This window comes from Ammospiza nelsoni, chromosome 6 (assembly GCF_027579445.1).
Source record: "Ammospiza nelsoni isolate bAmmNel1 chromosome 6, bAmmNel1.pri, whole genome shotgun sequence".
NCBI classification, from domain to species: Eukaryota; Metazoa; Chordata; class Aves; order Passeriformes; family Passerellidae; genus Ammospiza; species Ammospiza nelsoni.
Genome location: NC_080638.1, coordinates 22,874,186 through 22,898,779, shown reverse-complemented (window position 1 = coordinate 22,898,779; position 24,594 = coordinate 22,874,186). Strand labels below are relative to the sequence as shown.

General features: G+C 36.1%; 1 protein-coding gene across 5 annotated transcripts in view; it reads left to right on the top strand.

Moving 5' to 3' along the window:
• The window catches only part of LRRC4C (leucine rich repeat containing 4C), a 482,222-nt gene that overhangs the window by 410,652 nt on the left and 46,976 nt on the right, over nucleotides 1-24,594 (top strand). For 4 of the 5 annotated variants that reach the window (XM_059475094.1, XM_059475093.1, XM_059475096.1 and 1 more), the window contains one exon: nucleotides 18,955-19,087. The exons of the other annotated variant lie outside the window; for it this stretch is intronic. The gene's annotated coding sequence lies outside the window, so the exon portion shown is untranslated. The remainder of the gene's footprint in view (nucleotides 1-18,954; nucleotides 19,088-24,594) is intronic. 5 annotated transcript variants of the gene reach the window in all.

Genomic DNA, 24,594 nt, shown 5'->3' with positions numbered 1-24,594 from the left:
CACTGAAGAGAAATACAAGTTGCTATAATAAGCCAAGTGCAAAATAGGATTACAAAGTCATTAGAGGCTGGAGTTGTTCAGCACCTTTTAGACCCTTGGGAAACTAATGAAAGTGGGCTTAGAACTAAGCCCAGAACTGTTTTTTCATAATAGTGGTTATTAACTGTAAAAATTTAATTATTGTGCACAATATTGGATTATACCACATATAAAATAGAATATATGATACCTATAAAAGTATATCCATTATGTAAAAAATATTAAACCATGGATGGTGTTTTTCCCTAATATCTGTTTCTGTAAGTTGGACATTTAGATAACAAAAAAGGTTTTTTTCTACTTTTTTCTAGGATTTATGGACTTTTTTTCCAACATGAGTGCCTAAACCCCTCAAACTACATAAAATTGTTAAACTTCTACTTAATTCTTGCATATTTTAAGTTTTTAATTAATTTTATTGTTTATTTAAGAGAAAATATTTGTGAATATGTCTATGCAAGTGTTGCTACTTTTATAATTCAATAAAGCCAGGAAATTTTTGTATGGAGAGGACTATTAGAAATCAGCATGACCACCTGCCCTCCCAAAGTAGTCAGTGGAAATGCTTGTGCTCAGCCTGGCATGCAGTGGGACCTCCCAGTTGTCTCCCTCAGAGTTTCCCTTGAACAGTCAGTGTGCCTGTACTGAGCTCTGCTGGCTGCAGACATTTGCACTCCTTGAACTTTCAGATATTTCTGTTGACTCAGGCCTTAAGTATTTTCAAAATCCTCTTTTATTCAGGAAATCAACTACGTAATGGCATTTGCAAATATGGTTCTGGGCTTAGATGGCTTTTTTTCTAGATTCAAGAAATTGGAGCTGGCTTCCCTTTTTCATTAAAGAAAAAGAATAACTGTCTTTTATAACACATTATTTTCTCTGCTTTCCTTGGTAGACTCACATAGTTTCTCTGGTTTGCATGTGTATGATAAATATACAGTAGTTTATTATGACTGATCATTCTATGGCAAGCATGCCATCAAAGGTAAATATTGTGGATACCCTTCCATTTTCAGCCAGAACTGAGTGCCTAGGCCCAGGACATGGCAGCTAAATGATCCAAGTGCTGCTGTAGTTATTTAGCTCCATCTCTCCATTAGAGCAAGGCTAGTTTTCAATCATAACTCAGTTTTGCCACTCATACTTTGCTCAGAGGACTGACTCCTGGTTTCCAAAACATGTTGAGAATAACCTGATCAAATAAAACAAAACTCCAAAATCTGTCAAGTTGGGACTTATTGTAAAGCAGCTTTTTTAGCTGTTCTCAGTGTTCTGTAAAGATAACAAAAAACCCCTTTTCCTATAAGAAAATATTGAATGTTCAGAAAACCTCCTCCTTATTTATACATAATAGACATAACATATCACTGGGTGTTATGCTCGTTCTAATTGCTCTAAATGAGCCTGGTTGGAGGTAATAATTTCTTATTTAATTGTCCTTTAAAAATGTTGGAGCCTTTAAGTAAAGTTAGGCTAAACCATTTGTTCTTCCAAGGTAATTGGCCACTTATCTCACAATCCCTATCCCAAGAGGTGGTAAGGGTTACCAAGGCAAGAAACCTACCAAGTTCTACTTGACTTCAATTGACTGCCTTAATACTTCTTCCTGTTCATCAGAAATGAATGCAAATATTGTCATTGGGTTAGGGTTTTTTTTTTTTTGGTTTTTTTTTTTTTTGACTGGTTTGGTTTGGCTTTTTTGGGTGTGGGGGGGGGTTTCTATGGTGTGATTTTTAATTTCAAAGTTTTCTTTGATGGTATTATAAATAAGAGAATAAAAACTCTAAGATGTCCTTGGAATTCAAACCAGATTGGTGTTTAGTGGGAACCAGCAATACTTCCATAGTGTTCTTTGGGATTTTTTTCCAAATTTAGCTCAGTACATATAGTTTTTCAGGGATACAAAGCTAAATTTTATTCCAAGTACTTTTTGTACATTCTTCTGCCTAGAGTTCCTGCATTCTGCAGATTCTTATGATATACAAGGTATCAGTGGGGCATGAGACTGTAGTACCACAAATTATTTATGTTTTACTTTACAATTACTTATTATTTATTTTAGTCTTACTTTATTCATATGTGTTTACTTATTTGTTACTTATTTGTTTACTTTTTATATGTTTTATTTAGTGAACTTTTCTATCACTTCGTCTTACCCACACAGTCCCAGATATGCAGAGCCCTTGTTATTCCATTCTTTTGTGTCTTCAGTCCATTCTGCCAATTGTTCAATTTCACCAGAGTTTAGGCCTAATTTATTAAAGGATGTGAAATATATGAGTTTAAATCATATTTTCAGACTATCAACCAAAATTTTTTGTTTTTCCTGCAGCTGAAGTGAGAAGGATGACAAGAGCTGCTGAGAATTAAAAAAAAAAATAAATTCAAATTATGTCCTACATGAAGAGACAAATGGGCAAAGATTTACTTCCTTTTAAAGAACCTGCTCTTGCACACCAAATACCATCAAGTCTGTTAAACAACTCTCTACATAAAGATTCTTCTATTGCGCATACCCCCACATAAGGCAGTAGATTTTTCATAATTCCCCGACTGCAGACTACAGGTCAAGTTAATCAAACTAAATAAAATGTTTTTGATTTTTTTATTTTTTAATTTCTTTTATTTGGACCAAAAACTGTGGCATTTTATTAAATGACAATAAATTTCTATTTCTTAACAGAGTGTAATAGTGACAATATTGAGAGGATTGAGATATAAAAATCTTTTATTTCAGACACTTCTTACAAGAGACTGAAAATAGATAAATTTGGTATTGAAAAAGTAATGAGTATTTCATAAGAGGCATAACTTCTTTAAAATAAGTTAAATATTAGCAGCTATTGGCAGAAAATATGCTTTTAGGATACTAGTAACTATCTTTGTATTTTTCCTCCTTTTCTCTTCGACATTTAAAAATGTCTGGAAAAAATTATTGGAAAAATTGAATATTACTAAAAACTTGGTAAAAATTCATGACACATCCCCTTTAGAAGATATAGAGCATTTCAACAAGCATGTACAGATACTCTTGTATTTGAAATAGTTTCCCAGCAAAGCCAAAACTGGTTTGAGGTTGTTTTTTTTTTAACAAGGAGAGAGAAGCATTTATTTTCTTCTGTCATCAAGAGCTTTTGAATACTATTTTCTAGAATTCTATTAACATTAAATCTTTTCTCTAAAATGCTTGCAGGCTTCTAGGTTTTTTCCTGTCTTTGGAAGAGCCTTAGTCTATTTTTTGTGAATGAACTTTGTATATGGATGTATGCTTGTGGTAAACAGTCATGATACTTAACATTTTCTCCAGCCCAAATCTTTCCTCACTCATTCATCTACTTTTTTATAAGGTCATTGACTTTTGTGATAGGTGACCTTATAAAAATCATGTGACTACAGAAAACTACATTTTAAGAGAGGAATGTTGAACATTATGTCCAGATGTTCCTTAAAATAGGTTTTCAGATATAAAGAACCAAATGTGAAAACATTTGGGTAAACGTAGTGATTATACAGATTGTTCCTTTAAAGCCAGAGGAAAAAGAAGGGAAATGAGGTCACATCTATTTTGATAGTGCTTTCAAAGGGAAGAGGAAGGGAGAAAGAAAATGAAAGAAAGAGGTGTTAAAATGTAGTGGTGCTCCAGAATGATTGACTAGAAGAAGTAATCTCAAAGACAAAAAGGCAAATATAGATGATTTAGCCTTCTGTGTCATCAGTACACAATTGTTTCATGCTGTCTCATGCTTTGTCTACTCTGTTTCCAAATGTTCCTGCCTTACAGAATTATGTCTCTATTGGATAGATTTTAGTCTCATGAAGTGTTTTGCTGCTATTCAGCTTATTACCTTCATTTCATACTATTGTTGTTTTATTGGCATTTCATTCTTGCTGTATCGTGCTAAATTTTCTTTCTCAAGATCTGTAACCTTCAGATTTTCAGAAAATCATGTGGGGTTTTTTATTTGCTTGTGATTATTTTATTTTTTTTTTATTTAGTCATGTTTGACTGGTCTGTCCTTCTAAAATGAGCTTTTCTTGTTACTCTTTCATCTCCGAATATCCTGCTCATCATTATAATTTTGGCAGCAAGATTGCTTAGACTTAGGAGGACTTGGCACCCATGATTGCATCAGACTCGTGTAAGGTGTATGAAGGAGACAATGGACTAAGATAATGTGAGATATACTGGTAAATTTTCTTTGTCATCCAATAATGCTTTGGATCCAAAATTCCTTGTGGTACCAGCCATATACATGATCAAGGCTGTGGTGATTGGCAGTATCTCCTTCTCAGAGGCCATCATTCCTTATCGGTGGAAAAGAGGTGGAGCAAAGGACAAGTTTTTGGTTTCCCTCTGCCCTGAAGGCAAATTTGAGAGAAAATTTGTAATTTTGTCTATTAGCTTTGAATCATTCTTCTGGAGATCTTCTTTACACTTAGGCTGCCGCTAATCCAGTTTAGATAAGATTCAGTACATCTGTATTAACAATGCATATGTAGTTTAAAGATTGAAAGTCATTCAAAAATTCATACCCACTTTAATTTTTATTCATTTAAATATAAAATAATTTAAATAACAGTGTAATGAAAGTTTTAAAATCTGTAGAAATCCATTTATGAGATGAGATATTGTATTGATTTTTCACTGATTACAATCATTCCACTTCTTAGAAAGTGGTTAAAATTATATAGGAGAGTGGATTGCCATACATTATTTAATATTCTGTGTTGGATGTGTTGGTATGCAAGTAACCAAGTTTAAATACCTGCAAAGTCTGAATTTACAGAACAGTGATGATGCCTAACTTTGAATTCACTGCGACTTTAGCAACCCTGAAGTTCAGGCCATACGGTTTCTATCACTGGGTACTCAAAATCAGAACTTTAGTGCCTTAGTTTATTTCTTTTATTTTTCAAAAAAAATCCCAAACAGCTAAAACAACAACAAAAAAATCCCTTTAGCTATAATTCAGCCCTTTAGCCCGCCTAGACTTTCAGTAGAGCACCAAGATAAGATTAGAGATGTTTCATTTATTATATCACATTTTTATATGATTTAATGCATTCAGATGAAGAGTGTTACTTGTGAGGTTAATAGACCCAAGCTGCAGTGTTTTGTTTTGTGTGTGTGTTTTTTTTTTTCTCATAGCAGCATTTGTAATGATACTTCCCAGAAATTAAGAAAAAAATTCAGTCTCTGCTGAAGAGACACATTATGCATATATTATTGATTGAGTAAATGGTAAAAGAAGGGGAAAGCATTAATGTTTTTGCATTTCACAGGAAGAAATAAAGAAAAAAATAGGTGAAATGACAAAATTAGCAGTGTCTTAAACAAGTGACCCAAGAATGTGTTATGTATTTAGAATGTTGTGCTGCTATCCAGAGGGTTCTTGAAAGGCTGGAGAAATGGGTTGACAGGAACCTCATGAAATTCAACACAGAGAGATGCAAAGTTTTGTATCTGAGGAGGAGCAACCCTTGCACTAGTGCAGGGCCAGAGGCAACTGCATCTAGGGGCATGAGAATGGGTTTTGTATCAGATGATTTACAGAGGTCCCTTTCAACCTCAGCCATTCTGTGGTATTCCAATACACTGCTCTGTGTAAGAACTATACTAATGAAATTACTGTTTCACTATTTATGGAACTCTCAGCTACTGCTGGCATCAGATCAGGCCTTTTGTAGCAGCTGATGACCTTCTGGAACAGCTGAAGCCAGTTGTACTGAAGAATTGCCAATCTAAAACTCTTTATTGGTGTTAGAAACTAATATAATTAACTGAAATTTGTAAATTGCTTCTTTTTTATTATTTTAAATATTCTCTGTTTCAGAATAAGTTGCTGTTGGTATTATAAGGTTTAGTTTATGGCGGTATATGACATGTACAAAAAAACCCCAGAAAAGTGTATTCTTTTATACTGAAAAATTAGCAATAGGTATTCTATGAAGCACCATCACCAAATGAAGTAGCAGGTGATAGGTTATATATGCATATATTAAAAAAACCTAAGGGTGATAATGATTCTGTTAGTATTAAAGTTCATATTAATGCCTTTCCATCAGACCAGTTACCAGTAGATGAGAACAGCTGTCACAGGTGCAACTGTACACATCACAAAGTTTTGTGTGAAAGAGTTTCTTATTATAGAAAAATTAAATGCTTGCTGGGTTTGGCTAGCAGATGACTTCTGTTCTGGAAAAATTAGTTTTTTCAAGTGTGATCAGGAGGCTTGTCCCATCACCACATAACTTCTCTGGTTTTATTTCCCTTTGTCCTTATCTCACTTTATATCAAAGGATCAAGAAGTCCAAGACAATATTTTTTACACAAATTTATTCTTAGTCCTTAATATTCTTAAGATGATTACTGAGATCACTTACTGGATTTCTAGGCAGACTGCTGCCTTTATTATTATCTCATTATTGTCCAGCAAGGACAAGATATTTGTGAATTCTCAAAAGCTACCTTTGGTCTGTGAGAGGGATTTTCTATTCCTGTTCTGCTATTTATCAAACTACTAGTTGTCTTCACACATAGCTTAGTTCTTATTGATAGCTTGGTAGTATTGGAGTGACATTTGAGTTTTTGTTTCTTTTTTTTTATTGAATGGTATGTTTTTTTATCATACAGACTTAGTTTTAGCTGATACATGGATCCCAGTGTGTCCTAATGTGAGTCACTGGAAATGCCTGTGTTTAATTGCTGCATCCGACTTACTGTGATTGGATATACAGGTGGGAATACCACAGATGTCATGAATTTACTGAAACTTGGTTTTCAATTTTTGTATGATTTCAAACTCCATTGATTAGCTTGCCTATTATACTAATTGTTGATTATATGGTGTGTGTGCTGAAAATGTATCTGCATTGTATGCAAATGTAAAGCATCAGTATAGCTATTTGTATATAGATATTATAAAGAATAAATATCAGAAAGATATGAAATTCAGAGCTCTGATTTTCTGATTCCCAGTTGGTTGACCAGTCCACTGGAAGTTCTATTAGCCTGAAATTATTTTTAAATACAGAGATTTCCTTTTTAAATGAAATTGGTTTTGATGTTGCAATTGCAGTAACTAATGTCTTGGTCTTGTGGTAAGTATGGTTCCCTCTGCCTGATTTTAAAGATCATTGAGGGCTGCTAGGATTCTGAGTAAACAGTTTTATTAGGAATTTAATTCTGTTGAGTGCTGAGAATCTTCTCTTCCTCCTGAATGCTGCTGAGGGTTGCTAGGCACCTCAAAGGGTTAGTGACTATCACAGCTTGCTTAGCACATGGTACTACATATGTCATTTGCAATCTCTGAGTAGAACAAACTTCTACTGCTGTCACTGTAGATTATTCTCTGTGCTTTTGGGGGTGTTTTGCTGTGCTTAAAATGTGAGTCTGTCCCTCATAAAATGGTAACATTCTGTGGATGGGGACTGCTGGATCCAGCAAAAATAAATCACTTGAAGACATGGCAACTGAAGAGATTTCAGATTTTTTGTATAAAAGCAATAATAATTCTTCTGAAAAATTCATAGAAAACCTCTCCAAAACATCAAACCAGCCAATGACATACACTGTGTGACAGTAATAATAAATCTTAATTTTCTTACAGTCGTTTTTAGGCCTTGTTCTTTTTGTATTGTTTGTTGTGACATGTGGGTTCCCACATACTCTATGTAATGCCAGCAGTATACAGAATGCACACAGCACAACACAAGCAGATCCCCAAAGCCTCGGGGTATTGAACTGCCTTTTTGTTTCATGCATCCTCTTGCAGAACGACTCACAGAATGACACGCTTTACCGCATGTCACCTTCGTGCTTTATTATTAGCCTTCGTAAAGGTCAGATGGGCCTGACTCAAATTCAAGAGGAAACAATGCTGTACAAAGTTTTCCCCTCATTGAAGGACCTGCATATTTTTCTGAGCTCTGCAACAGTATTTTTAATATCATGTCGAAAGCAGAGAACCATTTTCAATTCCCATTGTGGTAATCAATGAGATGTAAAATTGCAGCAGTTCCATGCTGCCTAGAGCCTCTCCTGACAAACCTCGTTTGGTTTGTCAGAATGCATAAAGCACTCATAGGAGCGTAGCATTAGCTCTGTTTCCCTGTGATGTGAACAAGCACAGAAAGAAACCTGCTCTTAAGGTGACATTTTAATTTGCTTAAATAGCTCTGCCATGGCTGCAGTACAGCAAAATCTTCCTTTGCTATGCATATTTCTTAGGATGGTAATCAGAACCATTAGCTAGCTGTATGTGTGATTCAGAAAAGCAATAAACCCATGGGCTAGCTCAACAATTATTTAACTTCTGAGAAGTAATTCACAGATAGAAAGTCAGTCAAGGTAACAGTCCAGGTATGCTGTATATGCTGTACTTTATTAGTATATTTGTGATTACTCAGGAAGGTTATGTTTGTCACTGTGCTGCTGTCTGTGACCATCTGGAACTTAATAAGATACAATGTAGAATTTGCATCCTTCTTTTACACAGACCAGAGAACTCTTTCACCTGAAGTAAAATAAATTTTCTAGGTACTAGCAACTCTAAGCCATTGAAAGAAGTAAGCAGTCAGGAATCCACTGAATTATGAGCATATAAATTCATCTGATAGTTCCTTAGAAACTCTTTTACAATATATATTTAGGAGGAAGAAATGCTCCATGCTGGATGTTTTGAAAACATGCAGAGTATGGTCCCAGATTTTTTCCTGTGGATGTCATTATGGATGGAGTGATTGGGTAGATTGTGGCATTAGCAATGGGTGAGAAACTCCTTGTCTGTGCCTCTGATGCCGATAACTGCAGTCATCCCTTATCAATTCCTTGGAGGTGTTTATAAAGTGCTCTGTTCTCATTCCCTCTGCTGCTGAAGCAAACATGAGTTTTGTATAATGACATTTCTCCTGACTACCTTAGCTGATAAGCAAAGGAATGAATGAATGTTTGTAAATTAGGTATTCTTTCTCTGCACTGATTGTTCTTTAAACATAGAAATTAAGGGGATTGCAAGTTTCCATCTCATTCTAGAACTGGTTTTCAGAACTATATGCCAATTTTCTTTGCTTAATTTTGGTTTTTCTAATGAATAAATATGAGTAAAAATGCAACAGCTAGCATTTCCAAGCTTTCACAAATTGTGTTAAACTTCTTGACAGGACTAAAAACAACAAAAAAGTTTAGTAATACATGCTTCAAGTATTCCATCTACTTTCTTAATTAGCAAGTCAACAAAATATCAGTTTTCACCTCATGACTGTATTGCATGATTCAAATTGAAGAAAACACAGACTTTAGAGATAATTATGTGTAAGCCCTGACAAGAGAATAGATGAGAACTGATTATGTTGGAATCACTGTCTCCAAGTGGCTGTGTCAGGAGCTTGGGTGCTGTGCTCATCTGCAATGAGATTTTTGCCACAGCCTAGGGGAAATCAGGGAAAATGTGGAGAATGATCTGGAAAGAGGAGGTCTGAAATTCTTCATGAGAGAATTTAATATTTCTCTAAACCACTAAGCCCACCATTTTAAAGATGTGTCAAAAGTATGATGGTCTCTGAAGTCTAATAGCAGCATAATTTGCTGGGATTTTGAGTTTTCTTAGGGATTTTTAGTCGCTTGGGTACAATATCTCCTTCTTGATTTGAAAGTTAGACTGATTATACTGGATCTCAGCCAAAGACTAAATTTTATTTCTGAAGAGTATTTGAAGAAAGGGGGGAAATCATGGGAATTTGCTATCAAATTTCATATTTATAGGGGTTTTTTGGTTTTTTTTTTGGGTTTTTTTTTTTTTTTGTTTTTCTTTTAGCAAAACTGAGATACCTTCTTTAATACATTGATACCTGCTGAATTTTTTACAATGTAGATTGTCATTTGAAGTTGTGGTTTGACACGTTTGCAAAGTTCCGTAATTATTTTTTTCTGGATGTGTTTTTTACTTTTTTCCTCTCCCCTCCACTCAGGAGTTCAGTATAATTGTTGTGCATTTCCTTAACATTACTGAATACAAGCATAAAAAATGGTCCAGGTTTTATTTTATATCTTGTATTCCAAAATTGGTCCCCTGGTCAATCTGTGCTGCTGCTTGACAAGTTAAGCAGTGGTGCACCACAATTCCCTTTCCTGTGGAGAAATTGCCTCACAAGTTCCTGCATAGTCCAGCCCTGGACAACTGCAGTCACACAAGGTGTGATTATGTTTTTTTTTCTTCCTTTTTTACTTTTCCTTATGTTGGATAAAAATGGCCTTTCATACAAAATGTTATGAATGTTCAAGACAGAAATTCAAAAAGTGATAAAGTTTGTAGCCTAAAATCATTTAGATAAAACTTGTAACAGGTTTTTTTTAGGGGGGAGGCTAAACATTTGGTAAGTCTCAGAAAGGTGTTCTCTTCATCCTTCTTGAAATATGACTAGGCAAGAATACATGCAGGGGTTTTGTCTACTGTAGATTTAATTGAGCTGAAATCTCTTCAACTCTGTTCAAAAGGTTTTCATGAGTGTGCTGTTAAGGAGAACAAACTTGTTTTCTAGGGTGTATTTCAATATACTAATCAATATATTGTATCTAATATCCATAGATAAGGGTCTTTGTAATACTCTGGTGAGTAGTGTCTAAGGTAGACTACAAAGGCCACAATTGATTTCCAGACCAGCTTTGGATTGCTGATCTTGAAGGTACATTTTATATGATCTTGTTACTATGGCAATAATCCCAAATAAACAAAGAAGAACCCAGTTCTGAACCAGAACTATCTTTCCATGTCCAGATTCACTACCATGGGTGCTCCCTCTTTTCCTTTTGTCCCCAGAAATTTTACATGGTTAGCAAGTATGGTTCTGCTCCAGGGGCATGAAGTCTGCCTTATCACTTCTGCAAGCACCTGAAAAGAGGTTGTAGTGAGGTGGGAGTTTCTCCTCTCTCAGGTAACAAATGGCAGGAAGAGAAAAAGTGGCCTCAAGCTGTGTCAGGGGAGGTTTAGACTGGATATTAGGAAAAAATTCTTCACAGAAGGAGTTGTTAAGCATTGGATCAGACTGCCCAGGGAAGTGGTTCCATCCCAGTCACCATCCCTGGAAGTGTTCAAAAGACGTGGTTTTGGCAGCTGAGGCCATGGTTTTATGATGAACATTATGGTGCTGCTTGTTGATGGTTAGGCTTGGTGACCACCGAGGTCTTTTCCAACCTTAGTGCTGTGAAATAAACTTCTTTTCTGGAAGAGCTTCAGTTCAAACTGAAGCAGGAATTGAACTGAGTATCCCTCATTCCTTGCAAGTAGTTTATCTACTAGATTATATGCAAAAGATGAAAGTTTGCACTGCTGCTCTTTCAAATAACCAATCTTTTTTTCCCTACGATGTGTGAGCACTTTTAATTATGTTTAAAAAAATATTATGGATTATTACACATTCATTGCACTGTAACTAAAAAATTAGACTAAATTTAAGTGTAGAATTAAAAAAATAAAAAAAGTGAAAGGGATATTTCTGCAAATTTCACCATTCTTTATTTGCAATAAAAAGGTGATATTAATGCAGGTACAACTGTAATTCCCAGACCATAGAAATTAATACTTGAGATGATAAAATTCTGCTCGCAAATATTTCTAAAATGCTTAACCAGATAACCTGCTTGCAAAGTCTAAGTCTGTTCTGAGACTTTATAAGGCCTACAGGTTACTACTTTTATTTGATTCCAAATTTGCCATGTGAAAATGGGCACTGCATATTTTGGAGAAAAAAATGTACAAGTGGAGTTCATGTATCTTAATGAGGGTTCATAAGCTGGGCACCACTGCCTGTGGTTGTCTGTGCCATTTTCTATCAGATTGTTTCATTATGCTTGCGTGGATACTTCTTTTGCATGAGTACGATTTTGACAGTTTTGGAAAACTGGAGTACTGAGCTGGAACTGATGGTATTTTTCACATCTTGGTAATCAGTGTAACAGGAAGCAAATGTTCCTGGTAGAGATCTGGTGACTATTCCCATTTTACTCTTCAGAGGGAAGAGAACTTCTTTTAAACTGAACATAATTTCCAAAACACCTTCTCTTTAAAGGAAAAAAAACCCCTATTTTTATGTCCTTTACATGTTTAAAGCCTCCGTTTCTTTTCCTGAAATGTTCAAATATTTTCTTGCCTCTTTCTAGCTGTTAAGGTTGAGTCATCCCATCTGAACCATCAGCATTGCACTAGATGACCAATGACACATAATTAATCTGTAATTTATAGGTTTTAATTTCTTTTAGCTGTATTTCTGGAAATTCTTTAAAAATATCATTATTAGCAGAGAAATGCATCAATAATTTATGAACAATTTCCAGATAAGAAAGCAGCTGACATTTTTAACTGCTTTGCTTTGTACTAGTAGACTACACTGTTGCAATAGCACTAAAAATATTTTGATCTTTAATGGCTCTACATCAATTGTTTGGTGGGGTTTTTCCCTGTTCTTTTGCAGGTAACAGTGCATATCCCCTTCCAGCAAGGCAAGATTAAGCTATTTCTATTCAGTATGTTGCAGGGAATAATATTAGCTGTGCTTCAGTCCCTGTTTGTCAGCCTCCACCTTATGTTCACCTCAAGAGTAGCAATGATAAGTGACTATGCACATATACTGTAAATAAATCACCTTCTTCATTAGTATAAGATAAACCGTATTCTTCAAATCTTCTGAAAGATGTTCTTCAGTTACAAAGCAGGCACCTTTCAAACTCTTGCTTTTTCATGATGCAGGGAATAAGTTTTTTTCCCATGTGCAACATCAGCAAATGATGTCACTTTCTTTCACAATACTTTGAGGGTACAAAGGGCAGAAAATAAATTCAATAAGGGGATAGGTCTTTTGCATTATTAATATAATTGAAATTTTCTTTATTTGGAAACTCTGTGTTGTGGGAAATGAATTGTGATTAGGAAGTATCCACGTGAACTAGTGAATAGGAACATCCTGTAGTTCCTTTCATATAACAGTATTAAAATATTGCTTGGATCACAACAGATCTTAAAGGTTATTTAGTGCCAGCCCTTTGTCTTCCATGCTGTGTTTCTGAAACTGATTTACATAAATTCACTTCTAATTAATGATTGAAAACTCTACAAAATGGTATTAAGTTGGTAAAAGATTTGCAAAATTTTGATATAAGCAACATATACACCAGCAGGGGAATAGAAAATAGGAATAATTCACATAAATAATAACAATACCAATACTACTAACAATAGAGAATTTCTGTTTTCATTTGAAAAGAAAAAAAAAAGGTTTAGCTGCTCTTTAAAAATAGTGACTTATGTCTTACTGTGATTAAAATAGGACTCTGGAACTCAAAATTTCTTTCTGAATTTTTCTGCAGCTCTAGATCTGTTAAGATGATCACCTTCCTTTTTTTGTAGAGATAAAGATCCTCACAGACTGCTTTGATGCTATTACCTTCTGGTATAGCAAAATTCTTTATAATCATTGCTAAGCTGGAGCTACATCAGATATGCTGTTAGGGGAGGTGAATATAAGTTTAAAATTACCAGTTCAGTAGAACTCAGTAGCACTCATCCTATTGCTTTGTTGACAACATGGGTTGTTTTTCCACCTAACATGAAAATTTTTTTTCTCTCTGGCCCAGTCTCTGTTTCATTTCAGCCATACTGAGTTTAGCACTTGATGAAGTAGACACTAATTTTTTTTTCTGTATTTAAAATGCTAGAAAACACTATCAAATGTTCTTCGATCTCTTTTCTTTCTGTTTGTGAATATCCTACTGTGTTATACAAACACAGCAGGGATGAAAGCTAAAACAAATGCATATTTCTGTCTACAGTACAAAAATGTGTATTTATAGATGAACAAACCAGGTCAAATCTTTCACAGTAAAAAATAAATTAAACAGCCATTTGTCAGATGAGTATCTGGAGACCATTATTAAGAGTCAATAGAACTGATCTTAAAATGGGGGAAATATTGTCAGGGGAAAATATTTTTAATGACATTTTGTGTTTGTAAGCACACACAGACACTCACATTAAAAAGACACCAGTCTGGTTTTCACACTGTACTGCTGCTCTGAAATGAATCACTCACAGCTTGGTATTAGTTAGGCTGAGCAAGACAAATAGTCGAGAAGATTGGTTTAACACATATTAACTCGTTTATTGATTAGATGTACAAAAACATTTCCAATCAATAGTGTATGAGTGAATATCTTTGCTGCAGAAGATCAGAGAAAATTATTTTACAATTTAGAAGGTGTACCTTATTTGAATTGGTTTTGGAGAGATAACCATGCAGAATTAACTAATCCTCATCTGCTAAACTCAAATGCAGAAATATTAAAATAATTAGCATACCAGGCATACAACTATTCTTTGGTTTGCTTCCATCTGGCATTCTTGAAAGAAGAAAAAGGAGAAGTGCAGTATATATAGAAAGTACAGGTTTTATGCAAGAGAATAATTCTTGCTCAGCGTTTAACTAAGATAAAATATCAGGAAAAAATGTAGTTATGACCTTGGCCATAGCTAATCAGGGTTTTGGAGGTTTGGAAAATTCTGAAGTCTAAAAAAGTTCTGCTCTTTTAAGCATGCTAAATAAAATAGAGCTCTGCAATGGCAGAATATGTCAAAAACTGAAGGGAATGAAAGCTAGTAAGAACACCTTTTTGAACCATCAAGGAAACACCAGTAGCTTATGTTACTGCACAGTGAGTCAGCAGTCAGAGGTGAGATTTAGCTCTAAATTCTTCATATTTACTGCTAGTATAGAATTTGTGTACACACACCTTTCTTTAAGGAGCTTTCTAGTATTTTCTCTCTGTATCCTGATGTTAAAGTCTTATGTGGGCATAGCACACTATGATTTTCTGTTTTATTGATTTTACTCTTGTTATTTAACATGTAAGTAACCAGAGCTCACACACATTTCTACTAACAGCTTGCAAGTGACTCAGATTCATAAATAACAGAATCTAATGCTATTTCACACATCCTAGCCTACCCAAGACTTCAGGAGCAGGCAGATAAGGCCTTGAATCTACAAGAAACTTGTGCTCTTCTGGAATGGCAGCTCAGGGCCAGACGTAGTAACAGAGTATAACAACCTCCTTTCTTTTGGCAGTTGAATGTTACCCTGTTAGTGATATTTATTAAAAATAGCAGGAACTGGGTAACTGTTTTTTCTCTTCTGCTTATTTATGTTCTTTACTATAATCATGGTAGCATATGTTACTATGTTTAGTCTTTCATGATAAATACTCTTTTTACTGCAGATTTTTTCATCCATTTGCAATCTGTAAAAATATCACTGCTTTGAGAACAATGACTAAAGCCCAGTTATAACTTCAATGAGTTTTTCTTACTTATTGCCATAATGAATTGTCAGAAAATATTTAAATATTTTAGACCAAATTTTGATCAGTTACTGGCCTAAGTCTGAAGTAAATACAGTGCACTTGAAATGAGGAGATGAGTTTTGGAATAATAATATTGATTGTTTTGAAAAGGTTTCTTGCAATTCTCGTTGGTGAGTTAGTTATTCAAGCAAAGATTACACTTTCATGTTGATGATAATTTTCTTGTTCTGTTTTTCCCACTAAAGTTTCATTTGCTTTGTAATTACCTTTTCCCACACCCTCCCTAGCATTTCATTATTCTGTAGTCCATATCCAGAAACTGAAGGCATTTTGTATCTCTTTCTTGGGGAAAGAAGGGAGGAAGGAAGGAAGGGAGGGGAGGGAGGGAGGATTGTATCTCTTTTTAGTATTCTCTTCTTTTGGGACCATAAGTGCATGGCAGGTGAGGTTTTCCAGTCTAAATGTAGTAGATTTAGTACCTAATTATAGTCTCTGAAATTTTGAATGGGGCTGCATGGAACTTATTTTTCCATATGCCCTGAGACAGTTCATTTTGTCTGGTTGAATTTCCTTTTCTAGCTGCTCTAGCATGGTGCAACTTTATTCATTCTGTAGAAAACCCTATTACACATTTTCTTAAATAAAAATGCATGAAGAAGTTTTTCTCTATTGTCTATTTACATGCCCTTGAACTTATTAAAAACAGACTTCTCACAAAAGTAAGTGAGAAAACAGACATGTGAGTCTGTGGTTCTGGTACCCTTCAGTAGGTTTATTTTCAGAGAGTTTAACTTAACATTTAAAAACATATGTAATTGTGATCATACTTTGTAAGGGGAGGAAACACCACATGCTCAAGTTTTGCTATAATAATCATGCTCTGTGAAAAATGAACATACGTATGGAAACTCATTTTCAATAAGCAACTACTTAGTTTTGGATTATGTTTGGAATTTATTTGTATTACAATAACTCAGAGGAGTACAGATTGAGATATTTGCTGCTAACTACGAATTTACATTAGTGTGTGGAATGACAGAGGGAAAGGATCGTGAAAAATTGTTTATTGTTAGTCCATGAATAGAAAAAAGAAATCCTAGGCCTCTGTTTACTTCTAGTAACTTTCTTTCTCCTGTTTATTGAATAATTTCGCTTATTTTAGTTTCTAGGAGTATTTTCACTCTTTGTAAGTTGCTCTACAAAATGTATTTCTTTTAACCAGCAGGTAATTTTTGAATAATTTCTATCATTTGTATTGTTACATTTATTTTATTTAATTGGACACCGATATACCACCCAGCCAATATACCAATATTTTTGTTGCCTTTTACAATATTGAGGAGATTTTTAAAAATATATTCTTTCCCTACTATTGAATTGGGAGTAAATTTTTACTGATTCATAAGTATATGTAAACACCAAGATTTAAAAATGCTTCCACAATCCTACGACTTACAACAACCTAATCTTTATGTATCTAGCCCTGTTGGTAAGAAATTGAGTGGAAGTTAGAAGATCTGGTTTCAGATTTATGTTCTGTCACAGATCCCTTGCATTTCCTTTAAGGACAGAACGTAGCTAAAGGTCAACTTAATCAGAAAAAAAATGGAATCAAGTGATTAAGGTGTATTGAGATATCTTAAGACATATTGATTTGTTGTGTTTCAGGCTTCAGTGTGATCCAGAAGTAAATGCAACCTCTTTTGTCGGAGCTCAGGGTTGGAAGTAGTGAGACACAAATCCTACATCCCCGCCATGGGGCTGCAAACTACGAATACTGGCATTTCTTTACCACATCATTTGAGAGAGCCTGTTAAGCTTTTCAGGGTGCATATTTGATGATCCCTTCCTCTCTTGTTTTTTTTCCCCTTCTTTTCAATTGGAGGAGATTGCTGTGTTGATAAGGGCTTAAAGTATTTGCAAAGTGCTGGTTGAATAGTACTGGCAAGAGAATATGTATTTTCTTAATGTAGCATAGAGATATTTTCTGTGAAATCCCCAATTTTGCACTTATAATGAAGGGGGGAAAAAAAAACCCAAACAACAGAAAAACCCCTGAGGAAATAGTCTTTTCCATGCAAAGCTGATGACTGGCTCAGGGAAAGACAGTCCATATCCTGTTCCAAACGACTTATTATAACAAGCAGTCCCATCCAAACCTTCCAGATTGTCCTGCTTTGAGTCACAGACACAGCAGATCAGCTTTAGTCTCCATTTCCCTCTAGAGCTTGGTTGATACTGGAGCTGTTGGTGACCCAGAGCAGTAGCACAAACTGTCTTCATGTTAAGTAAGAGCTGCAGGCTGCATGAGCACAGTAACCTTATATAAGGACCTAGGAATCCAGGGTGAAAAAACTTATCAATGAATCAAACCAACAGGGAGGGCAAGAAATACCAGTGCCTGTTACATCAGTAGCCTTCTACTGAGATGAAGCTTTTGTCTAACAGAAACAGCTTTTTCCCAAGCAAAATCAAGGAGGCAGGTACCTCTGCAAAACTGAGGACTGTGTCCTTCACTGAGACACTGAGATGACATGTTTGGAATCCACTGTTAGAAGGAAGGAACAAGCAGCTCTTTGTTCTGCATCCTCCTTATAGACATTCTCATAAATAAATATATAAATGAAAACTCTCCAGAATTAGTATAGACTAAGAAAGCTCTGTGGAGGTTGCTAGGCAGCCAAGGCCAAAGGAATAGAAAGCAGGCAGGTCTTTGAAAAACAGAATCAGTGACTTATGGGTTATCTGAAGTCATGATTTGCTCAATTGTCTTTTGTCATAAACAAGAGATAGTAGAATTTATTTTTCTTTTGCAAATTAATTTTTTTAAAATAGTAAAAAGAAAACAATCGCCTGTTTTATATCTCATACCGATCTGTGTTTTGAAGCTATGAAATTTTATGCATGATTATTTATAATCTTTACTTATTACTGATACAGAAATTTGATGCAGTATATAGAGGCTATAAATTGAAAACTATTTATCAAATTAATTAATTTTAAAACTTAATTTTAATTTTTGCTATGGTGTGCATATAAGACTCTAGAAGAAGATAGTTTTCATGCTGGAAGGAATGCCTTGCCCTCAAGAGGTGTACACAGACAAGTTTCACTGTCACTAATGACAGAAAAAGACCTGAATTCTACCACCTTGCCCTCTATGGTGTATGATGAAGCTACTTATTACAGAAATACAGAAGTAACCACCCCCTTCCTTTTACTGCTAAGTATGCAAAAATACAGGCATTTCCAACAGGCAAGGCAAGGTTGTCATCTGTAAGATTAAGTGATCACATTATTGACTAATTGCTGCCTTTGAAACCTCTGTTTGTATTTGTTCCTTAAAAGTCTTCTCAAAATAACTGTGCCTTCAGCAGTTCTGCCACACCTACATATATTGAGGGGGCACTGTAATCCTGCAACTCCCCTCCCTTCTCAGATTGTGTGTGACAGCTCTAGATCATGGTTTGTTCTACCTGAGTTATTCTCTCTCCATGTCATCAATTTATGTCAAGAGAAAATTTAACTGCTGCATCACAGTTTCTCAATCTTTGTTTCTTCCACAGGGTGGATGCTGTGGGGGGGTCCAGGCAGCTCTGTGGAACAGTCTCCAATGGGCTAGTAGGATGAGAAGGTCCAGGGGTAGTTTGGGAAACGAGGAGAAACATCACCTCCCGAGACGGTAATCCTACTGAAAAGGTAATTCACGTTAGGATATTGTTATGCAAGTCAGCTTTTCAGGCTCCACGGATGTGTTGGAATGCATGGCAGCAAACTGGTAGGGAAGGGGAGCACAAACCTTTGTTGTTGTCTGACTCTTCATACAGCATCCCTTGAATATCTTTCCTGAACTTCTTAAACTGTGCTGAGTTTCAATTCCCATCCTTGTGTGAGAGAGAATTTGGATGCTGTATCTTACAGGGGTTTTCTTGTTTTCTTTTGGACCTGTAAGAGAATACAAATCACGAATTTACAGTAACTTTCCAAGAAATTTATAGAAATTAAAATTCTTTATAGGGATTAAAATCCTGTAAATGCCAGTTTATAAGCCCTATAACAATTTAGCAGAATAAAATGTTCTTTCACAGGGAGAGCTAATATTTGAATTTTTAAAAGTACATAATCATGTTTGATTGGGTTCTTTCAATCTCACCTTAGCTACTGTGCTTGTGGAGACTCTCTTCCTACCCTGAAGCTTTAACTATGGATGCTTTTGTTCCCAGCATTTCAGAAGTCCAAGAGAATGTGCAAACTAAAAACGTGTCATCCCTCAGAATTACTGTAATGCTTTCTCCTTTGTGTTGAAAGTTGAGCCATGAAGCATCAAAACATTTTCTGCAGTCCCAAAAGCCCAGCTATATGGTGTATTTTTGAGCCCAGTTAACTTATCATATATCCATGCTATACACATATTTCTTGGTTCTCAGCTAAAATTAAGTTTGCTGAACAAACAGATTTTATTCACTCATCCTAAACCAATCATTTCCCATGGTGCGTTTTGAAATATCTGACAGGCTGCCTTGCTTCTTCCCTTTATTAATATGCCTTAATGTATGCAGAGTGCAAGAAAAATAACAATGGAAAATCACACTGGTAGAAAATAAAATGGGATTTTTGATGCAAAAGTTTTCATAAGGATCTATTCCCACATCTCATGAGACACCGAAAAACCATAAAATATCATTTAATGGGGAAATATTTTTCTTTGCTCAGTATAGATGTTTTGGCTGGTTGAATACTAGGTTAGGCTTTCAAATGTGCCTGGGAGATACCTTCCTTTTGTTGCTGATGAGCTCCCTCCGGCTCCCTGACATTCATTCATTAAAACAGTTCAGAGAATCTACTGCTACAATTCACAAAGTCGTCACAGAAGAAAGGTTTGATACAAGAAAGGGAGGCCTTGCCTCCTACATTTATAGATGGGATAGTTTTCAGCTTATAATCTACTTTTCAACAACCTAGCTTCTCCAGACCTAATTTGGTTTTCTATTATCTAGTAGAAATGAGTTTATGGGGCTTTTTTTAGTAAGGGCCCAGTAGTCTTCACAAAAAATGACACCAATTTGTCTTAGATACTTTACAGTAAACAAAAGACAGGAAGAGCCTGCTCATGGTTGGATCTGGTCTGAGATCCAGAGGACCCAGTGTCAGTCCTTTACTGTGTTTCAGGCGTCTTGGTTGCATTTTTGTACTTGCAATGTGGGCAGGCTCTCATGGAACTTCTGTAATGTTGCTTTGTGGATGCTTTAGTGATAATCCTTTCTTGAAGGGGAAAAAGGATCTTTGCCCAATAGTTGATAGGTGTAATTAAAAGAGCTTTAAACTAGATTTGAAGCGAGAAAGGGATGAAACCAGGTTCACTAGTGAAAAGCATGAGGGTAGCATGCCGATGTTTGTGGGATGGTGTGCTAGCAGGTCCATCAGTCTGCTCAATGATGTTCTGAGCACATTTAAAATGCCTTTATGCTAATATACACAGCATGATCAGTGTAGTGGGCTTGATCCTGGTCAGATGTCCAGTACCCACCAAAGCTTCTCTGTCAATCCCCCCCACACCTGGACAGGAGAAAGAAAATATAAAGAACATTTAATGGGTTGAGATCAGGACCGGGAGAGATCACTCCCCAAATACCATCATAGGCAAAACAGACTCAAACTGGGGATATTAACTGAACTTGTTACTAACAAAATCAGGGCAGGATAATGAGAGGTAAAATAAATCCTAAAAACACGCTCCTCCATCCCTTTCTCATTCCCAGCTCCACCTCCCCACATCCAGCAGTGCATGGAGACAGGAAATGAGGGTTATGACCAGGTTATCCTGGGTTGTTTCTGCCACTGCTCAGGGAGAGGAATCCTTCCCCCGATCCAGCGTGCAGTCCCTGAACTTCTCCATTGTGAGTCCATCCCACAGGCAACAGTTCTCTGCAAACTTCTGCAACTTGAACACAAGAGCAAGTGCAGGATTCTCCACTGGGGACGGGTCAGTGTGGTAGTATGTACAAATCAGAGGAAGAGTCTGGAGAGCAGCCCTGCAGAATGAGATCTGGGAACTGGGTCAGTGGCAAATTGAATATGCAGTGCCCTGGTAACCAAAAGAGCCAGCTGTGTCCTGGGGTGCATCAGGCACAGCATCATTGGTTGGTTGAGGGACATTATTGTCCCACTCTACACTGCAGCCCCACCTCAAGTACTGAGGGCAGTTTTGGGGACCTCAAAAGAAGCACATTGACCTATTAGACTCTGTCCACAGGCAACCAACATGGTGAAAGGTCCTAAGAGCAAGACTTATTAGAAGCATCTATGGTCACTTGGTTTGCTCACCTTGGAGAAGGAAAGGCTGGGGTGACCCCATTGCAGTCTAGAACTTCCTTCTGGGGGCAGCAAAGGGGAAGGTGCTGATTTCTTCTCTCTAGTGGCCAGCAACAAGACACAGGGAAATGGAATAAAGCTGCACCACGGGAACTTCAGATTGGAGGTTGCTCACCCAGTGGGTGGTTGGTCACTGCCATGGGCTTCTCCACGGAAATGGCCATGGCCCTAAGCCTGAGAGAGTTCGATACTGTTAGTCACATGATTTAGTTTTAGGTAGTCCTGTGAGGAGCAGGGAGTTGGACTTGACGATCCTTTCAACTTCAGATATTCTATAGTTCTATGAATCCAACAATGCCATAGAGAATCATTTGTATTTCAGGCTTTACACTGGAAAAGACATTACAACCCCTCAAGACAAATAGGGAAAGAAATTGAAATTAGAGGGGATGACATTGTGATATCTTCATCTGCAAGAGATTAAGTGAAGTTTGAACTTCTTCACACCTAAAACTTCCTGAGAAATAGGAAACCTAATGGATTGATGTTTCAGTCTCTGATTCCCTGCTTAAATTGTGTTTCATGTGAACTATTCTTGAAATGCCATTTGGACTGAAGGTAGAAGATAAGAGTGCTGTTTTAATATAACTTGAGATCTTGATGTTTAAGGGTAATTTATATTTTCAGTAAGAGGCTTTCATCTTCATTGGACTCTAGTGATATTGATCTGATATCAGTACTAAGTATATATCCTTGAATTCTGACCAGATTCTGCTTCTGGTATGAATGACAAATGTTTCACATTGTCCTAGCAAATAGAACTCTTTCTGTGCATTTCTTTGGCTGGTCAGTTTACAAGTGGCTGCATTTTGCTGGTCTGCTTGATCAATATTTTCTTTTGGTACGTTTTAAGATTAATGGGTCTGAATTTTCAGTCTCTGTGCCCCATTGAGGGTATTTAGAGTAAAGTCATAGTAGTCAATGCAGGGTTTGATTTTGTTTCCTGTTTTGTAACAGCTGAGGAACCAGTTTCTTCCATGATTTTTGGAAAAGTCCAAACCTTTCAAATTAAGTGAAGTGTATACAGCTTCAGAATTAATTATGTTCTTAAACATAATGAAAATCTCCATTTGAAAATGAGGCATGGCCCAGAGTTTGAAACAGAACAGAAGAAATGAGATATTCAAATCAAAACAGAAGTTCTTTTCACCTAACAAATCCCATAGCCATGCTTAGAACAAAGCTTGTCTCTTGAATGTCTGTGTGGGCAAAACTAACTCTACACAGCTGGAGATTAATAAGACTGCAGTCACAAAGCATGAGCATGCAAAACTGGCAGTACCCCTTGCTAGCAGGCAAGAAAGCACCAAGAGATCCCGAGGTTTTGTCTTAGAAGAAAGAACCCTTAGGCAGAACCAATGTCAATAACCCTTAAGAGTCAAATAGAGACAGGACAGCAGCAATTCCTTCAATATTTCAGGAAAGGGCTAAAGCCTATGACATGACAAGGATAGACCACTGGATCTCTGAAATTATCTGAGAAATCAAATATGAAAGGGATGAGCTACCAGACAGCCTTCACCTGCATCACTGAATGCCATTTAAATTACTCTCTCCACAGCTGATAACAATGTTTATAATAGTTTTCTTATGTTTCATATTCTTTTTATTGAAACTTAGTGTGTAAAATTCTTCTTTCATTAAAAATAGTTGAAAAGCTGGTCCCCTTAGTGTGCCAGAATGCCAATGATACAGTCTATCAAATTACTTCTTTATTTTCCTCATGTCTGTAGAGTTGGGCTTTGTTCATCTGCCTTTTTTTTCTTGTTTTTTCTCTGCTATTATGTAACTTCTTACCAATTATGCTCCTCTTAGTTTGATAAATTATGATTTCCCTTTTCAGTTCTCAAGTTCTGTTGTGATAGGTAGCAGAAAACTGGTCATCTGATACTGAAGGAGAGCAGTTTGTGGTATTTACTCTTTGTAAGACTGGATGTTCAGATACCTTCCTTTGAATATTGTGGTTCCTGTACTGTTCCAGAATTATGTCCTGCAATTTTTAACATTTCCTTCAACAGAAATTTTGCTTTGACTACAGTAGAATAAAACTCGATGTGGAAGAGTTGATCTGAATACCTAATAGAATTTTTTCCCCCTTATTCCCTTGAAATATTGGGAATTTGGAAAACACAAGTTGTTGATTTGGCAATATAAAATTGATAGATAACAAAAGATCAGCTTCAAATTGCTTTAAACTTTTACTTGCAAAAGAGAACATATTTAAGCAGGGTGAAGGGGAGGGAAAGAATTAACTCTCAAATGCATCAAGTAGATCACTTTTTATTGAGGTGACATTTGCGTCTGCTGAAGAAGGTGAGATCTCGGTGAGAAATTGTTAACATACCAGCAATCAGATGCATAACATCTTTTGTTTATATCCAGTGTCTGATGTAATATTTATCATGAAGCTATTGAAATCTGAAAGATTGAAGAAGTGAATATTGAACAGTCCGGATTAGACAGTGTGACTGTTAAAAAAGCAGATGAATACACCTTACATACACAAATTACCTGACTGCAGCTAGAGCTTCCCAGGACATTTAAATCTACCCAAAGTAGCAGTGATGGAAGTTATTCTTGTGGAACCTCATAAAGTGAGGGGAAGGGAGAGAATTCATATCTATATGGCCTTTGAGAAAGTGCACATTGGAAGAAATGTACATGAGGGATGTGAATGAAGCATACTTGTAGGGTTAGAATAGAATGGTGATTTATGGTCAGTTTTGGGGTTTATTTTTATCTTGCAATGTTCTGTTTGCTTGCTTCACATAAAGCAAATCTCAAATTAATCTCAAATTTTGCTCGGTATAACTTTTTTCTGTGTAAGCCTGTCT